Here is a 17,408-nt window from a genome sequence, read left to right on the forward strand (position 1 = left end):
AGATAGAGTATACCACTGCATCTCCACAGTTGTCATGGAAATTATATTGGGTTAGTGGGATAGGGTAAGCATCTGGGAGTCACCTATGGTTGGGTAACAATTTTAGTGCTATAAGCCTTGCTTAAATGCTTTCAGTTCTACAACAGTTGCATAGAAATAGCAAACGCTACATATACACTACCCGTCATAAATACGGACTCACTGAAATAAGTATTGCAACACTCAGCTGAATAATGAATCACCCCCAAAAAGTTTAGCATCACCTCAAAACAGGTTAATTCACATTGCTATACCTCGAGATCCTTACGACTTGCAAAGAAGCGATCTTCAGCAAAGTTGTTCAGGGGATCAAGGACATCCGGAAGGCGAACAGTTTAGTTCGCGATTTTGCCGCTAGGTGGCGCTAGTGAGCATGCAAAATTGAGCATTTCAAACCACCACCACGCCACCTAGCGGCAAAATCGCCAACTAAACTGTTTCTTTTCCGTATGTCCTTGAACCCCTGAGCAACTTTGCCGAAGACCCGAACTTTCTATCTCTAATGGATCACAAGCTAGAACTAGTTTGAAATGCTCAATTTTGCATGCTCACTAGCGCCACCTAGCGGCAAAATCGCGAACTAAACTGTTCGCCTTCCGGATGTCCTTGATCCCCTGAACAACTTTGCTGAAGATCGCTTCTTTGCAAGTCGTAAGGATCTCGAGATATAGCAATGTGAATTAACCTGTTTTGAGGTGATGCTAAACTTTTCAGGGTGATTCAATATTCAGCTGAGTGTTGCAATACTTATTTTAGTGAGTCCGTATTTATGAAGGGTAGTGTAATTGAAGCTATCAACAATATAATGATAAGCGTTAACATAGCTGTACTGCAAAAGTCTTTCAGCTACATATCTTAGCTGACTAATTTCATTAGTTATTGCTTTTATATAAATTTCAATATATAATTTGGGCACTGTCCTTCATAAGCATACATGCAACAGTAAACAGCCTGTTGGATGTAAACATACTTAATTTTAGCGCTTTAACAAAACCATTGAGTAGTTGTAAGAATTTATACTTATGAATGATAGATGCGCATTCTATTTTTATAACTTCTGCAGATATATGGCAAAATAAATCGAAAATTGAAACGTTGCTTACGTCAATCTGCCAGATCAGTATTCGATTATTTGCTTTCTGCTTTATTATTATTATTTTTGAATTGAAGTAGCAAATACTGCATATGTAAGCTATTTAAAATCAGCCCTAACGCAAACGTCTTTGAGCTACAAATCTTAGCTGATTACACTTTATCAGTCATCGCTTTTGCAGCTTCCTCTTAGATGTCATTCAATACCGTAAAAAATAGCAATCTAAGATTGTAGAACAAGAGTCTACCTACATCAATAATTGTGATAATAGAGAAGTGTTTTCATACCATATGATTTTCATTAGAATTTTTGTAAAACAAAGCAGAAATCGAGTGAATTAAGCAGAAAATTATAGATTATTTGAAGGTTATCTTACAATGTAAAATGCGTGAAAATCGTACGATTACTGTGGCGTGATACAGTCACCGCCAAAATAAAGTGCCCATTGGCTTGTAATCACGCAAATTGACAGAAATCGTTTGTTAGTACGGGAAATTATTTCGGTAAAATATTTGTACATCATATTTAACATATGGTCTCTGTGATACACATCAAAACAAGTAAAGTTTAAATTTTTACGAAGACGAAACGACGTTTTCAATTGATTTGTGATTGTTTCAAGCAATTATTATTAACCCTCTATACCCAAATTTTTATTTTCGATTTAAGTATTATTTTTCGTTATCTAAAATCGTTCTAAACACGTTTTGGGCATTTATTTATTTTTATTCGCAAATTTTTAAATTTTGGTTTTTGATTTTTATAATTTTTATTTTTGAACATCCCTAGCTTTTTTCATTTTTTCAAAAAAAGGCTTCAATTTTCTAGTTGTTGATTTTTGGCAATAATAAAAATTTTAATTGTTACGGTATTTTGAAAAATATTATATTTTTAAATTTTTTCAGAGCGTATTTTATTTTTCGTGTAACTAACGGAAAAACAGGTTTGAAATAATTTTAATACCACCAGGCTCTTCGTTTGTGATAGGTTAATCGTAGAAAAATATAAAAGGTACGATTTTTTATATTACACGTTACATGAAGCCCAGGCATTTGTAGGTTATATAAGAACGCAATTTTTCAAACAATTTCTAAAAATACAAAAAAGTTTCAAAAGTCATAAAAAACTTTTCCTATATGCGTGTTATGAGTCAAGGTATAAGCCAAAAATAAAATCATTTTGATTTCCGAGCTACGAAAAAATACACAAAATTCCAAAGTGTACCCCGTCTAAAGGCGGGGTTGGGTATTAGAGGGTTAACAGACTCGAATAATATTTTAAATAGTCATGGGTCCTTTCTTAGCCGAGTGGTTAGAGTCCGCGGCTACAAAGCAAAGTCATGCTGAAGGTGTCTGGGTTCGATTCCCGGTCGGTCCAGGATCTTTTCATAAAGGAAATTTTTCTTGACTTCCCTGGGCATAGAGTATCATCGTGCCTGTCACATGATATACGAATGTGAAAATGGCAACATTGGCAAAGTAAGGACGTAATGCCAAGAATAATAAGAAGGTTGAGTTGAAATGGTTTCAAATATTTTTTCAGTTTGTTACACGGAAAATAAAACATGTTCCAGAAAAAAAAATCAAAAGTACTGCAAAAACTTAAATTTTTATTATTGTCAAAAATCGGTACCCAGAAGAGGCTTCAAGAAAAAATGAAAGGGGATGTTCAAAAATAAAAATTAGGAAAATCAAAAACCAAAATTTATGAATTTACGAATAAAAATAAATCATTGTCCAAAACGTGTTTAGGGTGAATTAACCCCTCTACCGGCAGCTTCATTTTTCCCCCCAAAATTCAAATTCAAATCGTTATAACTTTTTTGTTTTTCAATATTTTTGCACCATTTTTTCACAACCTCTCAAAAAACTCTTCTAGTTTTAGGATCTGTGTCGATATTGATCATAAGTCATCTGGTTTTGAAGATATTCCAAAATTCCTTGGGGGACCGACCCGTAACTAGAACCCCCCGTTAATTTCTAAGGCTACAGAATTTTAATCGTATTCGGATATTCACTCTTCGAAACAATACATTAATGAGAGTATGTTGTGAAAAAATGAAGCAATTTGGTGCAGCCGTCTTTAAATAATGACCATTTAGGTTTCTGGAACCACGCTGGCCAAATTAAGATCTTAAAAACTTCAAAAAACATCATATCGTAATTTTCAGATATCTCCAAGAATACTGAACCGATTTGTATGATTTTTTCAGAGAAGCTCCTTATTACCTGGCATTATATAGCCCATATTTTTTTTTTTTTTTGATGAATCGATCAAAAACAAAATGGCCGCCAAAGACGTTTTATATGGAAAATGTCGGTCCCCCAAGGAACATCGGAATATCTTTAAAACCAGATCACCAATAATGAATATCGACACGGATTCCTAAACTAGAAGAGTTGTTTGAGAACTTGTGAAAAATGGTGCAAAAAAATTGAAAAACAAAAAAGTTATAACGATTTGAATTTGAATTTTGCGGTAAAAAATGAAGCTGCCGGTAGAGGGGTTAAACAGTTTTAGTACTAAATTGACTTTAAGCTTCTTAAAATTGGTTTTAAAAAGCGCTGTCTTTGAACCAATTATGGCAATAGCGTTCCTTGCATTTGACATAAAAGTGTATCAATTATGGACTATCGAATATTTTCACGAAATAAACTCAAACGCCATCCAGAGCGAATGATAATGCAACGCTAATATGTAATAAAGTGATAATTCATAGAATTTTCCAAAATGTTTGTGTTAAATAGATGTTAAACAAATGTAGTTCATGGGAGCAAATGAATTTTCGAAAAGAAGTCGAAATGTAGTGAAAATGCAAATTATGATACAAAACAGTATTAATTGACTCAAATTACCTCTCCATCGCCTAATCTTAACGAAAAAAAGAGCGAAAATTCAAAAATCGAGTATCGCTAAAAACCCCTCTTTACCATGAAATTAGCATCATCCGCTAGCGAACTTTTTCGAACGTATGATTGAAAAATCTTAGTAATTGAGTGTAAAACGTGAAGATAGCGCCTTACCGAATCGTCCAGTCGTGGAAGTCACCCGTAAAATAGCTTTACTTCTTTTATTTAACTGATCAAAAAATGCAAACAAACTACCTCCAGAGTATCGCCATAATTGGGCTCTCATACACTCTTCGTACCAGTTATAAACATAGTGGAAATAACACGATTTCCAACTTAAAACAGTAGATTTAATTGCTCACCAGCTCAATTTGTTCATTTGTTCTTACTAGGCGACACACATTTATCAGTTGAAGCATTTTTACCGGATGAAAACATACATTTCGTAACGGGTGTCCTTTAGCAAACTGCTAAGAAGGTGACATATACGTGAGGCGAAATTTTCAAATGTTATTTTTTCGAAGCTTATTGCACGTATGTGTTTATCAAGGTTTAGTTACCATAAAAAAAACAAACAAGTTTATCATTCCTGTGAATATTAGCCGTTATATTCTAGTGGAACAATAAGAAAAATCTCTTATTGTTCCCAGTATTGTCATAATTGGTACTATGACCATGATTGGTACTTCTACCCTTGATCGATTTTAGATAGTGACAAATGATAATTAAATCGAAAATAAAAATTAGGGTATTAGAGGGTTTAAAATATGTCAACATCCAAAATGTCGAACCATTTAAGAGATGTTTATAGTGATGGTGAAAAGAGAAAAATATATGTTTATTGAAACTGTATAAAACAGGTATAATGCCGACACTTGCAGTGATGAACCATACAAAGTTTGTTTTAATATTACATATGAAAAAATATGTTATCATAAGCATGAAACGAGCTCACCAGTAGTTAATACTGGGAAAAGTACCCGAGGAGGAAAAAATAACTCACAATAACTTATGGACACCATAGTTTGGTATCACACCATAATTAGGTATTGTTCAGTTGTCAATACCTCATTTTGGTATTATAATGGTATTGGAAAAAATGTTAAAAACAATTAAAAATACTTTATTTTGGTATTCGATAGCTATTGAGGACTGCTAGAGGTATTGAACTACTATTGAAAATTTTCACTTTTATATGAAAATCCATCATGTATTACTTAGGTATTACAATACCTGATCTAATTATTCGTTTGGTGTTTGTAGAATATGCATGAGATGTTATCTGAGGTATTTTACCTCTTATGCAGGGCTCATTTATACCTCATTCAGGTTGTAAGTATTGGAAATTATTTGGTATGGAATACCTCAGTTTGGTATTCAGTAGTTATTTTCTTCTGCTCGGGTAGTGAATAACATGTCAAATCAAATGTTCGCCCTTTTCAGTACATAGCCTACAATTTTAAGAAAGAGATTTCAATTGTCGGGAACTTCTAGAAATTACAAATCCACCTTGTATACCTGAGAAAGGTTTTCTGACAAAATTTCTTGAAGTGGCAATGCCTAATTTACCAAAATTATTAAATATTTAGCAAATGTCGTAGAAGTGCGAAGTAATTTTCTAGGAAATATTGTTTTGTATACAATTATAATTGCACAAATACATGTTGCAGTTTGAGCAGATTTCGATATAAATTGTGGTACATTTTTTTCAGAAAATTTAGGATTATTTCCGCGAGGTAATAACCGAATTTCTTGACAATACTCCGACGTAATTCTTGGAGGGTTTTTTAACGAATCCTTTCGACAATTTTTGGTAGAAATTCCAGAGGGGTTTTTGTCGATCGTTGCTTCGAAAATTCTCCCATCAATTTCTTCAGCTGGTCTTCCATATATACGTCTCTGGTTTTGGTCAAGTATGACTCAATAACTTTGCCATAAATTTTAATCCTAAGTCGTTTCCAAATTTTTTCCTGATTTTATATAATTCATACATACATCATCATCGAATAGCTAATGCAGATTGTCGTTTATTCATCAATGCTAAAAAATAATGACTTTAGTGACCATTCTTTCGTGAAAAAGTGACATTAGTGACTATTTAGTGATGAGGTCGAAAATAGCACGCCAAGAGACTCGCTACCAGCCCTGCACAACAATTTAAACATTTACGTTAAAAAAATGAGATGATTGTTTTAGAGCATTTTGCTCAAACTCTGTTAGACTAATAATTGAGAACATTTTGTTCAAACTCAGAATCTTAGAATTTAAGAACATTAAAATCTTCAAATTTAATTGTTTAACCGTGATTGCTTACAACACTGAAAAGTCACCTATTTACAAAAGTGTGTGCATATATGACTATTTCTATCTGTGTCTTTCTTATTGTGCTGCGATTTTTCACACTAACTTTCATTACGACTGAATTCAAACTTAGCGGTGCTTCAACCCAGGCAAATTGACAAATAATATAAAAAATTCCCTGCAGAGTAAACAAGAGGCAGGTATAAAACAATCATGATTTCTTGTTTTTGAGTGTAGGATGAAGTAAAAACTCTACCCAAGGTTTTGTGGGAATTATGTCCCAGTCGGTAATTTCACAGATTTTGGAAGAGTTCGTCTCAACATTCTGTGAGAATGTTACCGTTCAAACATGTCCAAGATTCTGGGAGAATTCTTCTTAAGACTGGGTCATAGATTCTGTACAAATCGTTTCTTGGATTGAGTAACTTCATGTCGAGTATTCTGTGTAAATTTAGCACATTATCAGGGTGTCTACTCGTTTACCGTAATCAAATTCCCTGATATTTCCAGGTTTTTCCAGGAATCACAAAATAATTCTAAGTTCAAGAAATAATCTAATTTTGAATGGCTACAACAAAATAATAACAAATTTTAAAATGTTAGTAGATGAGAAACCCAAATTTAGAAGTATACCATGTAATTCCACTAGAGTTACCTCTAGTGGAATTAAATGGTATAGTACTAAATTCGGTTTTTTCATATACTTATAGGTATTCCACTAAACAGATCGAAGATTTATCATCATCATTTAAAATGTTTTCAATTTAATAGCAATTCATACACTTCAAGACATTTTTCAACACATGCAAGTGATTATTTCCCATGAAACCTATCTAAGAATTTTCCTAAGGAATTTCTCAAAAAAAAAATTGTTTTGCATATCTCGATATAAAACCTGGATTTTTCCAAAAAATACTACAAACAATACCTCAGGGATTCCAACAGGAATTCCTTCATAAATTATTTCTATTATTTTTTTTCAATAAAGCCCTTAGTCCTCTAGAATTAAATCCGGGGATTCTTCCATCGATTTTTCTAGGACATGCTTCAAGATTCCCGTTTAAATCATGTTGGATTTCTCAGGATTTTCTACAAAACTGTCCTTCAGAATTTCTTTAAGATTTAAAAGAAAATCGTGAAGTATTCCTGAAGTAAATCTTAGGGTCGCATCTGTTAAAACTTGTGTAAGCCTTGTGCTGTTATGGCTTAAGCCACCGTTGATGAATAAGGATAGAAGAACAAGAAGAACTCAAACTTGAGGAAATTTAACAAGATTTTGTAGATTATGCTAAGATAATTAAAAAAAATCAATTGAATCTCTGCATAATATCCCGCAGGAATTTGTGGAGGAAGTCCTGGAAAAACATAGAACGAAATTCCTAAAAAAAAGTGTAGGAATGATCGGGAGATTTCTTGAAAAAATGCGGTAGTATTAACTGGTGTAGAGCCTTGAATGAACTTTTGAATATTCCATGGGAATTTTTTGAGTAATTCATAGAAAAAAAAGTTTGAAAGATTTCCACTAATCCTTGGATAAAATGCTGGAAAAATGCTAAGAAAAAAGTCTAGGGAAACTCAATAATGAAACACAGGTCGAATTTAAGGAATTGTTTGAAATGTGTTTAATATGGCGTAGAAATTCTTGTCAGGTTTCTTGAAAAAAATCCTCGAACGAATTTTACCAACAAATCTTAATCTAAAATTAACCTTTGTGGGTTTACTTGAAATTTTTTTTGTGAAAATATTTGGAAGATCTCTTACAGTAATGAATACAGAATCTGAAAAGTTAGTGGAGGAAGTCCTAGAATTGTCTTTGGAAAATTGTTCAAACTAATATCTGAAAAAATACTGTAGGTAGTTACGTTGAAGTGCTCAAGGATTTCCTTAAGCAAATTCTGGAGAAATTCCTTTAAACATCCTTTGAAAATTTACTGAAAGAATTGGTAGAAGAATTTCCCGAGAGAACCCTGTTTTAGTTCTTGATAGTATTTTAGATGAAATCCATGGAGAAACCTCTACGCTAATTCCAGAAGCTGTTCCTGAGAAATATTGTAAGAAATGTTGCATTATAATCATCTGCAAGCAAGAAAGAAGAGACTATAGAGACCATTTTGGTTACAATAGAGACTTCAGAGACCTTCCATCAAAAATAGAGACTTTTTAGAGACTTGGATAACAATAAATAACAATTCTCTAATAAGAAACATGCTACCGGCCTTAGATAATCATTTACTGTTAATCCACGTTAATCCTTTACTGAGATATTCAAAACGTAAATCATGTTTTAGAAAGTCGATAAAATTTTATATTCAAAAGTATCCTTACTGATCAGCTCAAATAGCGTTTTGATAGCGGCGCAGCCGATTTTTTTTCGATTGAAGAGATTTTCTTGCAAATAATGGTTGCTATGGGGTTTTATGCAAAAATCCTTTGTCGTGACCATATTCTACCATGAATTACAGCCTCAAAATAATTTCCCTGATTGTGATCGAAATTCCCTGAGAATTCCAGGTTTTTTCCAGGTTGAATAAAATTCCCTGATAATTCCAGGTTTTCCAGGTTTTTCCAGGTAGTAGACAGCCTGATTATTCAGTGCGACAGTGTTTGACGAGTTTAAGCCTATCCTAATAACTTTGGTACAAGCATATGATAGGAATTCAGTTTTGCCGGTCAAACAGTTCAGTACACTAAGGAGAAATTATTCTTGTTTTCCGTTAAATAAATCTAAGTATTGGAGTAACTTAGTTTGTTCTTATTATAAACCTAGAACACATCGTCGCAATCCAGATTTTTATGTATGAAAAACAATTCTAATGGATTGCCTAACTCCAAGTACAGAAATACCAAGCCATGTAGCGAATGACAAAACTGAAAATTTAGTATGAAATGTAATCACAAGTTGAAAAATTAGCCTTAATATATTTTAATTTCAATTCGGCAAAACAGTCAACGGGCCAGATATTAGATTAATCTTTAAGCTCGTAGCGGGCCGCACAAAAGGGAGTCAGCAGGCCTTACGTTGGGAATCCCTTTTTTAGATGAAAGCATCAGCATTACTAAAGTTTTAGAAAAATATTGTTTTAACAGTATAATATGTAAAAATGCTTTTCGTTATGGGATCTAAGACCGGTTTCATGCTCCACTACACTGCCCATGTTTGCATAGTCCAGAACTATATTTGTTGAGAAAATGCGTTTTTGTGTTTCCAGCTGCATTCTTGAATGTTTCAAAATATTTCGGTCAAATGATCTGTGTATTTGCTAAATATTGAAATTCAAAAGTTATCTGGGGGAGTTTTTTTGATTAATTTCTAACTTTTGTCATCTGCAAACGCATACGTCGGTGCATCCGTCCAATCTGTAAGTTTGATGAACGATTATATGCATGAATTGACGTTAACACCAGGTCAATGTCATAGCAACCTGGTTTATACGTTAAACTCAGTGCTGGGAATGGTAATAGTAGTAGGCATGAATTTCGCGAAAATCACGTGGCTTTCCCAGTACAGTAGTTCAAAAACGTGAATCTCATCAAGTAGCCCATGTTGGATGCATGAATTTTCTAAATTGTTAGTGTCATTGAAGGCTCTAAATGCGGGAAATGCAGCGGGAAATAGAACATTTTTCTACAGTAATTTTGGGTTGCCCTTAGCAACGAGTGTTTTGCAATTTTCATGGCTCTTTGTCTACAGCAGTGATAGGCGTGAGTTTCACTGGCTTCGCTGACTGTGATTGGCTTCGTTTGGCTACTGTAGAATGAATTTCAGATTTTTTTCCAACCCTGCGTTAAACTATCCGAATAAACACTCTGCAAACTGGGTGTTTCTTCGGATAAGTTGGTGTATGTGCTCATGTCAATCTGTTTTCCTCTTGTAGTTCAAATATTTCAGAACAAAGAAAGGCTGTTTGCTTGTCCAGCGAGTGTATTATTAGGTAAAGTGTGCAAATCAAAGAAAAAATGCTGTTTGGCCCTATTGGCGCTTACGTCGACTATGCAAATTATGGGCAGTATAACTTGACTGTCAATGATTAGTGACGAAATCTTCAATACTTCATCAAATAGTGATCAGATCTGTGAACGTTTCAAAAATGGAAAAATCCTCAAATGTTTTGGATACCAACGAAAATAGTTCTGACATAAAGTGTCATACGAGAGTAATTCAGGACAAAAGCTCGGGTATTTTTTTTTTGCGTTACGTCTCAAGTGAGACAGAGTCAGCTTCTCAGCTTAAGTGTTCTTATGAGCACTTCCACAATTATTAACTGAGCGCTTTCTTTGCCGATTGACCATTTTTGCATGTGTATATCGTGTGACAGGTACGATGATACACTGTTCCCCGGGAATATTAAGAATCAACACTTTTCATAGGAGGCGCATTTTACCCCGCCTTCCCTCCGTGTACGGTACATAGGTTTGGTACGTGAACACCGCGCGTCTTCATCGAGCCAAGTGTTTGTTTGCGCACTTGACAACTCCCCGTTTGGAGAGCCACTCCTCAGTCCCCTTCCTCGATATGCAAACACACATATTGCGACGACTTCGCGCCCCACAACACACGTTCCCTGGTTTCATTCCGAAAGGTTTTCCAAACAAACGATGCTGTGTTTAGTAGTCATTAGACGCGTATGAATAATTCTTGTAAACGTAACGATGTCGTATCGCGTCGTACCTACCTACCTACCAACACCATCGGATAGAGATGAACAACATGTCGTCATTTCACGCTGAATCCCTCGGCGGACAGACTGCTGCTGACAACAAGCTCGTTATTCTACTTGACTGACTAATAATTACAGTACACTAGGTAAGGGATATGTGTATTACATATGAGTGACTTTTTCTAGAGCAGCACAAAGGGTCCGCCGAAGCTGCTAAGTGGGTGGTAGAACTGTTTGCATGACGCAGCGCTATCAATTAAGTTTCTCCGATGTGGAATTATAGGGCGCAGGATGAAGAAATTAGTTAATTGCAATCAGGTTTCGAAAGTTGTAACAAACTTGATAGATAGCAGCAGCGAAGGAGAGCCCCAAAGACGGAGCGAAACTTATTTTTCTCGCCAATTTACTATTGTGGGGAAGGTGTTGATGGATTCTTGAAAACTGAACTATGGAATGAAGAATCTATCAGAACAAGTCATTTTTTTGATTATTGGCCACCTGATCGCACATAGTGCAAAGATAAGGCTCTAAGCTCTCCATTAGAAGATTCATGCTTTTTAATATGCGAGTTATTCTTTGGATCCTTACAATCATCTAATTTCAAATATATGTTGAAAGCAGGGTTAGTTTCCTATTCATAAACTGCTCAAATTGATGAGCTACTTTATCACATAAATCCTTTGACGCCGTAAATCTATCCAGCATATGACATCAGTGAATTCCCCGATCATTTGATGTTGCCCTTTAAATTTAGCACGTAATTCTTTGCACGTAGGCTGCCAACGACAAGTTTTGGTACAAACACCGTTGTGTCCAAGGGTACTTCGAAATGCGTAGCTACTTACAACCAAACAAGTGTGATAACACCCAACCACCCAACTCGTACACAACTATTTACTCAGCACGCTACAGAGAGACGCCCTACCAATCTAATCAAATAACAAATATTTCTCCAGCCAATCGAGGCCGTATTCCCCTTGCCGCGATTGATCAATCTAAATTTCGAGCTTTGGTCTAAATATGTGTGCCTCTAACGCAGCATAGGGACACAGGTTGCTATTGAACTTTCCGTGCGTGCCTCCCGTGACCCACTTCTTTCTATGCCTCCGACTAGACTGACGATTGGATATCAGGTTCAATTGGGTCACGCGTCGTCAATTCTCCTTTTCTTCACCAGGAGGTAAGGGATTGGAGGGGACACATATCTGTCACATTCAATTCAATTAGGCTGTGGTCGTATTCAATTGCTAACCTGCCCCAGGAGCCTCTTCAATAGGGCAGACGTATTCATCCATGCTTGGGGTATACATATTACAGTCGCATACAGACACATTCTCAGACTCGGTGGAATGCTGATAACGAGTAATCAGTTTGGCTTTGCTTGCGATACGTTTAGATACAGAAAAGCTATGCTTTATCGTCGCATGTGCCACACAGGCACCCGCTGTCATCGGAAGCAGGGCTGGTAGCGGTGGAGTGTCTTGAAAAAAGAGACCTCGGAAATGCAATATCTGAAAAAAGAGGACGAAAAGGAACAAACAGATAATAATTCTCATAAAGATTCCTTGGACTATCCGACCAAAAATTTCTCAAAGTATGAAAAGACTTTTTCCGAAATGCCTCGAAGTCGTAGGCATCCTTGCTTGTATTACTGTATGTATTTCGTCATGAGATTCTATAAAAAAAAATACAGAAACGATCTCTGATATTTTTCTAAAGTATCGGCAGGTGTTAGTCCCAAGATTACTCTAAGAGTTTGTTTAGTGTTTTTTGTTGAAGATACCTCCATGAATTCGACCTGGAATTTTTAAGAACCAAAACATTACTCCAAGCGCTCATAAGAACACAAAGCTGAGAAACGGGCATTGTCCCAGTTGGGACGTAACGCCAAAAAGAAGAAGAATAAGAAGACTTTACTCCAAAGATCAGGAATTTCTCCAAGAAACCCTCGGACGATTCTTATTCAAATTTATCATACAAGTTCTACGTCCTCCAGGAGCTCATCCACTGAATTTTTCGTCGAGTTCTTGAAAATTTCTCCAGAGATCTTCTTTAGGAATTCACCATTAATCACGGATTTTATCGGATTTCCACCTAAATATTCGTTAAGGATTTCTTTAAAATTTTAACTAGGAATTTCTCTAATATCATTTTCAGAAATGACTCCAGAGGTTCCAATCGATATTTTCAAAATTTTTGCAGAAACTTTGAATCCTGTTTAGAATAACTCAGAATGTTGAGTAGAACAGCTCAGAATCCTGAGTAGAACAGCTCAGAGTCATGAGTAAAACAGTTAAGATTCTTGAGCATAACAGGTCAGAATCCTGAGCAGAATAGCTCAGCATGCTGAGCAAAAAAGCTCATATTCCTGAAAAGAACAGCTAACCTGAGTAGAACGACTAAGCTTCCTGAGCAGAACAGCTCAGATGCCTGAGAAGAACAGCTAAGATTTCTGAGCAAAACAACTCAGAATTCTGAGCAGAACAACTCAGATTCCCGAGAAGAGCAGTTAAGACTCCTGAGAAGAACAGGTCAGATACATGAGCAGAACAGCTCAGAATCCCGAGCAGAACAGCTCAGATTCCTGAGCAGAACAGCTCAGAATCCTGAGCAGAACAGCTCAGGATCCTGAGCAGAACAGCTCTGATTTCTGAGCCGAACAGCTAAGACTCCTGAGAAGAACAGGTCAGATACATGAGCAGAACAGCTCAAAATCCTGAGCAGAATAGCTCAGATTTCTCAGCAGAACAGCTCAGAGTCCTGAGTAGATCAGCTAAGATTCCTGAGCAGAATAGCTCAGCATCCTGAGCAAAACAGCTTAGATTCATGAGAAGAACAGCTCAGCATCTTGAGTAGAACTGATAAAATTCCTGAGCAAAACAGCTCAGAGTCCTGGTTAGTAAAGCTAAGATTTCTGAGCAAAACAACTCAGCATTCTGAGCAGAACACCTCCAGAGGTTCCGAGCAGAACAGCTCAAATTTCAGAGCAAAACAGCTAAGACTCATGAACAGAACACCTCAGATTTTAAAGCAAAACAGCTAAGAGCAGAACGGCACAGACTCCAGGGAAGAACAGCTCAGACTTCTGAGCAAAACAGCAAAGAGTCCGAATAGAACAGCTCAGTCCCCTGAGAAGATCAGCTCAGGATCCTGAGCAAAACAATTTAGAATCCCGAGCAAAATAGCTCAGTTTCCTGAGCAGAACAGCACAGAATCCAGAATAGGACAACTCAGATTCCTGAGCAGAACAGCTCATAATGCTGAGCAGAATAGCTCAGATTTCTGAGCAGAACAGCTCAGTTCCCTGAGAACAACAGCTAAGATTCCATAGCAAAACAGCTCAGGACCTGAGAAAAACAGCTCAGATTTTTGAGCAGAACAGCTAAGACTCCTGAGCAGAACAGCTCAGAGTCCGAATAGAATAGCTCAGTTCCTTGAGAAGAACAGCTCAGATTCCTGAGCAGAACAGCTCAGAATCCTGAGAAGAACAGGTCAGGGTCCAGAATAGATCAGCTCAGGTTCCTGAGCAAAACAGCTCAGAATCCCAAGTAAAACAGCTCAGGATTCCGAGCAGAACTGCTCAGTTCCCTGAGAAGAACAGCACAGAGTCCGAATAGAACAGCTCAGATTCCTGAGCAGAACAGCTCAGGATCCTGAGCAGAACAGCTCAGATTTCTGAGCCGAACAGCTAAGACTCCTGAGCAGAACAGCTCAGTTTCCTGAGAAGACCAGGTCAGAGTCCAGAATAGATCAGCTCAGATTCCTGAGCAAAACAGCTCAGAATCCTGAGCAGAACAGCTCAGAATCCCAAGTAGAACAGCTCAGATTTCTGAGCAGAATAGCTCAGTTCCATGAGAAGAATAGCTCAGAATCCTGAGCAGAACAGCTTCGATTTCTGAGCAGAACAGCTCAGAGTCCTGAGTAGAACAGATAAGATTCCTGAGCAGAATAGCCGAGCATCCTGAGCAAAACAGCTTAGATTCCTGAGAAGAACAGCTCAGCACCTTGAGCAGAACTGATAAAATTCCTGAGCAAAACAGCTCAGAGTCCTGATTAGTACAGCTAAGATTTCTGAGCAAAACAACTCAGAATTCTGAGCAGAACAGCTCCAGAGGTTCCGAGCAGAACAGCTCAGAATCCTTAGCAAAACAGATCAAATTTCAGAGCAGAACGGCACAGACTCATGAGAAGAACAGCTCAGACTTCTGAGCAGAACAGCTCAGTTCCCTGAGAAGATCAGCTTAGGATCCTGAGCAAAACAATTTAGAGTCCCAAGTAAAATAGCTCTGTTCCCTGAGCAGAACAGCACAAAGTCCAGAATAGGACAACTCAGATTCCTGAGCAGAACAGCTCAGAATGCTGAGCAGAACAGCTTAGATTTCTGAGCAGAACAGCTCAGTTCCCTGAGAACAACAGCTAAGATTCCATGGCAAAACAGCTCAGGATCCTGAGAAGAACAGCTCAGATTTTTGAGCAGAACAGCTAAGACTCCTGAGCAGAGCAGCTCAGAGTCCGGATACAATAGCTCAGTTCCTTGAGAAGAACAGTTCAGATTCCTGAGTAGAACAGCTCAGATTCCTGAGCAGAACAGCTAAGTGTCCTGAGTAGAACAGCTTAGATACCTAAGCAGAACAGCTCAGATTCCTGAAGAGTATAGCCCAGAGTCCTAAGTAGAACAGCTCAGAGTCCTGAGAAGAATAGCTCAGAGTCCCAAGTAGAACTCAGATTCCTGCGCAGAACAGCTCAGATTTCTGAGCAGAACAGCTCAGATTCCTGAGCAGAACAGCACAGATTCCTGAGCAGAACAGCTCAGATTCCTGTGCGGAACAGCTCATATTCCAAAGCAGAACAGCTCAGATTTTAGAGCAGAACAGCTCAGATTCCAGAACAGAACAACTTAAATGCCTGAGCAGATCAGCTCAGATTCCAGAGCAGAACAGCTTAGAATCCTGAGCAGAATAGCTCAGAATCCTGAGTAAAACAAATTTATGAGCAGAACCACTCATTCTCCTTAACAAAATAGCCCAGAATCCTGAGTAGAACAGCTCAGAATCCTAGTTCACAAAATGAGCAAAATAGCTCATAATCTCAAACAAAGAAGTAATAATAAGAGAATGAAAGTTCAGAATGAGTAAAATAGTTCTGAATACTGAAAAGACTATCTCAAAATGCTGAATACTTTAGAATTTTGAGCAGAATAGCCCAGAATAGACTGCTGAGTAGAAAAACTTAGAATGGTGAGCATAATAGCTCAGAATGCTGAGAGAACTCACTCAGAATCTTGAAACCTGAGCAAAATAGTTCAGAGTTTCAGTGGAATCGCCAACTGAATCTAAATGGAAATTGTATAAGATACTAATTGTAGGAAATATAAATTGAATAAAAAATAAATTTAAATAACATTCAACAGAAACAGAAACCAAACTGAGAAATTCCTAGATAAATGTCTGGAGGAACGACATGAGGAATTCCTGGTCTAATTTGTTGAGGCATTTCTGGAAGTTTCTTGAAAAAAATATCTGGAGCATCTTTCAAGCAATTTGTAGAACGAATGGAAGATATTTGTAGAAATCCAGAAGAAAATAACTGGAAGAAAGAAAGAAAAATCCGCATAGGAGCTCCTGGAATAAATTTTGTTGGATTTTCCGAAAAAACAACTCTGTACGAACAGCTTGAGAAATCGATGGAAAAATAAGAAGGGAAAATTTTGAGAGTAATCCCTGCGGAAATTACGGGAGCTGTTACCTCCGTTAAAGTGCTTAAGAGTTTCTTGAAACAAATCCTGAAGAAATTCCTCCAAACTTCAAAAATCCTTGGAAGAATGTATGCATGAATTCCTGGGATAATGGGGTCCTTACAGTTTTGATTAAATCTAGTTTTTTATAAAATCATATGATAGAGCGCTTCTACTTTTCCCACTCAAAAACGGCTATATCACATGTAAATTTCAATTTAAAAAAAAATGTCCAAATTTGAATCTAGACAATTTTGACCATTTTTGCGTTCACTTAAAACGCCAAAGGGGTTTAATTCTTAATACTGGGGTTGTTCCTATCTGAAATTTCGGAAGGGACATGGAAAACAAAATACACTTAACACTTGAGTTTAAACCGAGGCGTGTGACAAAATCTAAAAACTGTAAGAAATTGAGTAGACATATATTTCTGGCCTAAACTTAAGCGTTTGCATCTAAGATTGGGACAGGGCACTCAGTAGCTAGCAACCCTGTTCTAATGATTGTTTTAAAGAAATTTTCTAGGGTCCTAGAACTCTGTGGTGGAGAAAATTTCTTCAAAATAATTTTTAGAACAGGGTTGGTAGCTTTTGAGTGTCATAAAATATAAACTTTTGCGAGCTTATGTCTAAGAGAAGAGACCAAAAAGAGACCGAACGGAAACCAAAAGAAGACTAGAAAGTGACATAAAAAAATAGAAACAAAATAAAATAAGAAAAAGAACCTAACAGTAG

At 36.7% G+C, this 17,408-nt stretch overlaps 1 protein-coding gene across 23 annotated transcripts in view; it reads right to left on the reverse strand.

Annotated features, from left to right (window-relative positions):
- The window catches only part of LOC5574328 (protein lap4), a 302,572-nt gene that overhangs the window by 151,905 nt on the left and 133,259 nt on the right, over positions 1-17,408 (reverse strand). The window lies entirely within an intron of this gene.

This window comes from Aedes aegypti, chromosome 1 (genome assembly GCF_002204515.2).
Source record: "Aedes aegypti strain LVP_AGWG chromosome 1, AaegL5.0 Primary Assembly, whole genome shotgun sequence".
NCBI classification, from domain to species: Eukaryota; Metazoa; Arthropoda; class Insecta; order Diptera; family Culicidae; genus Aedes; species Aedes aegypti.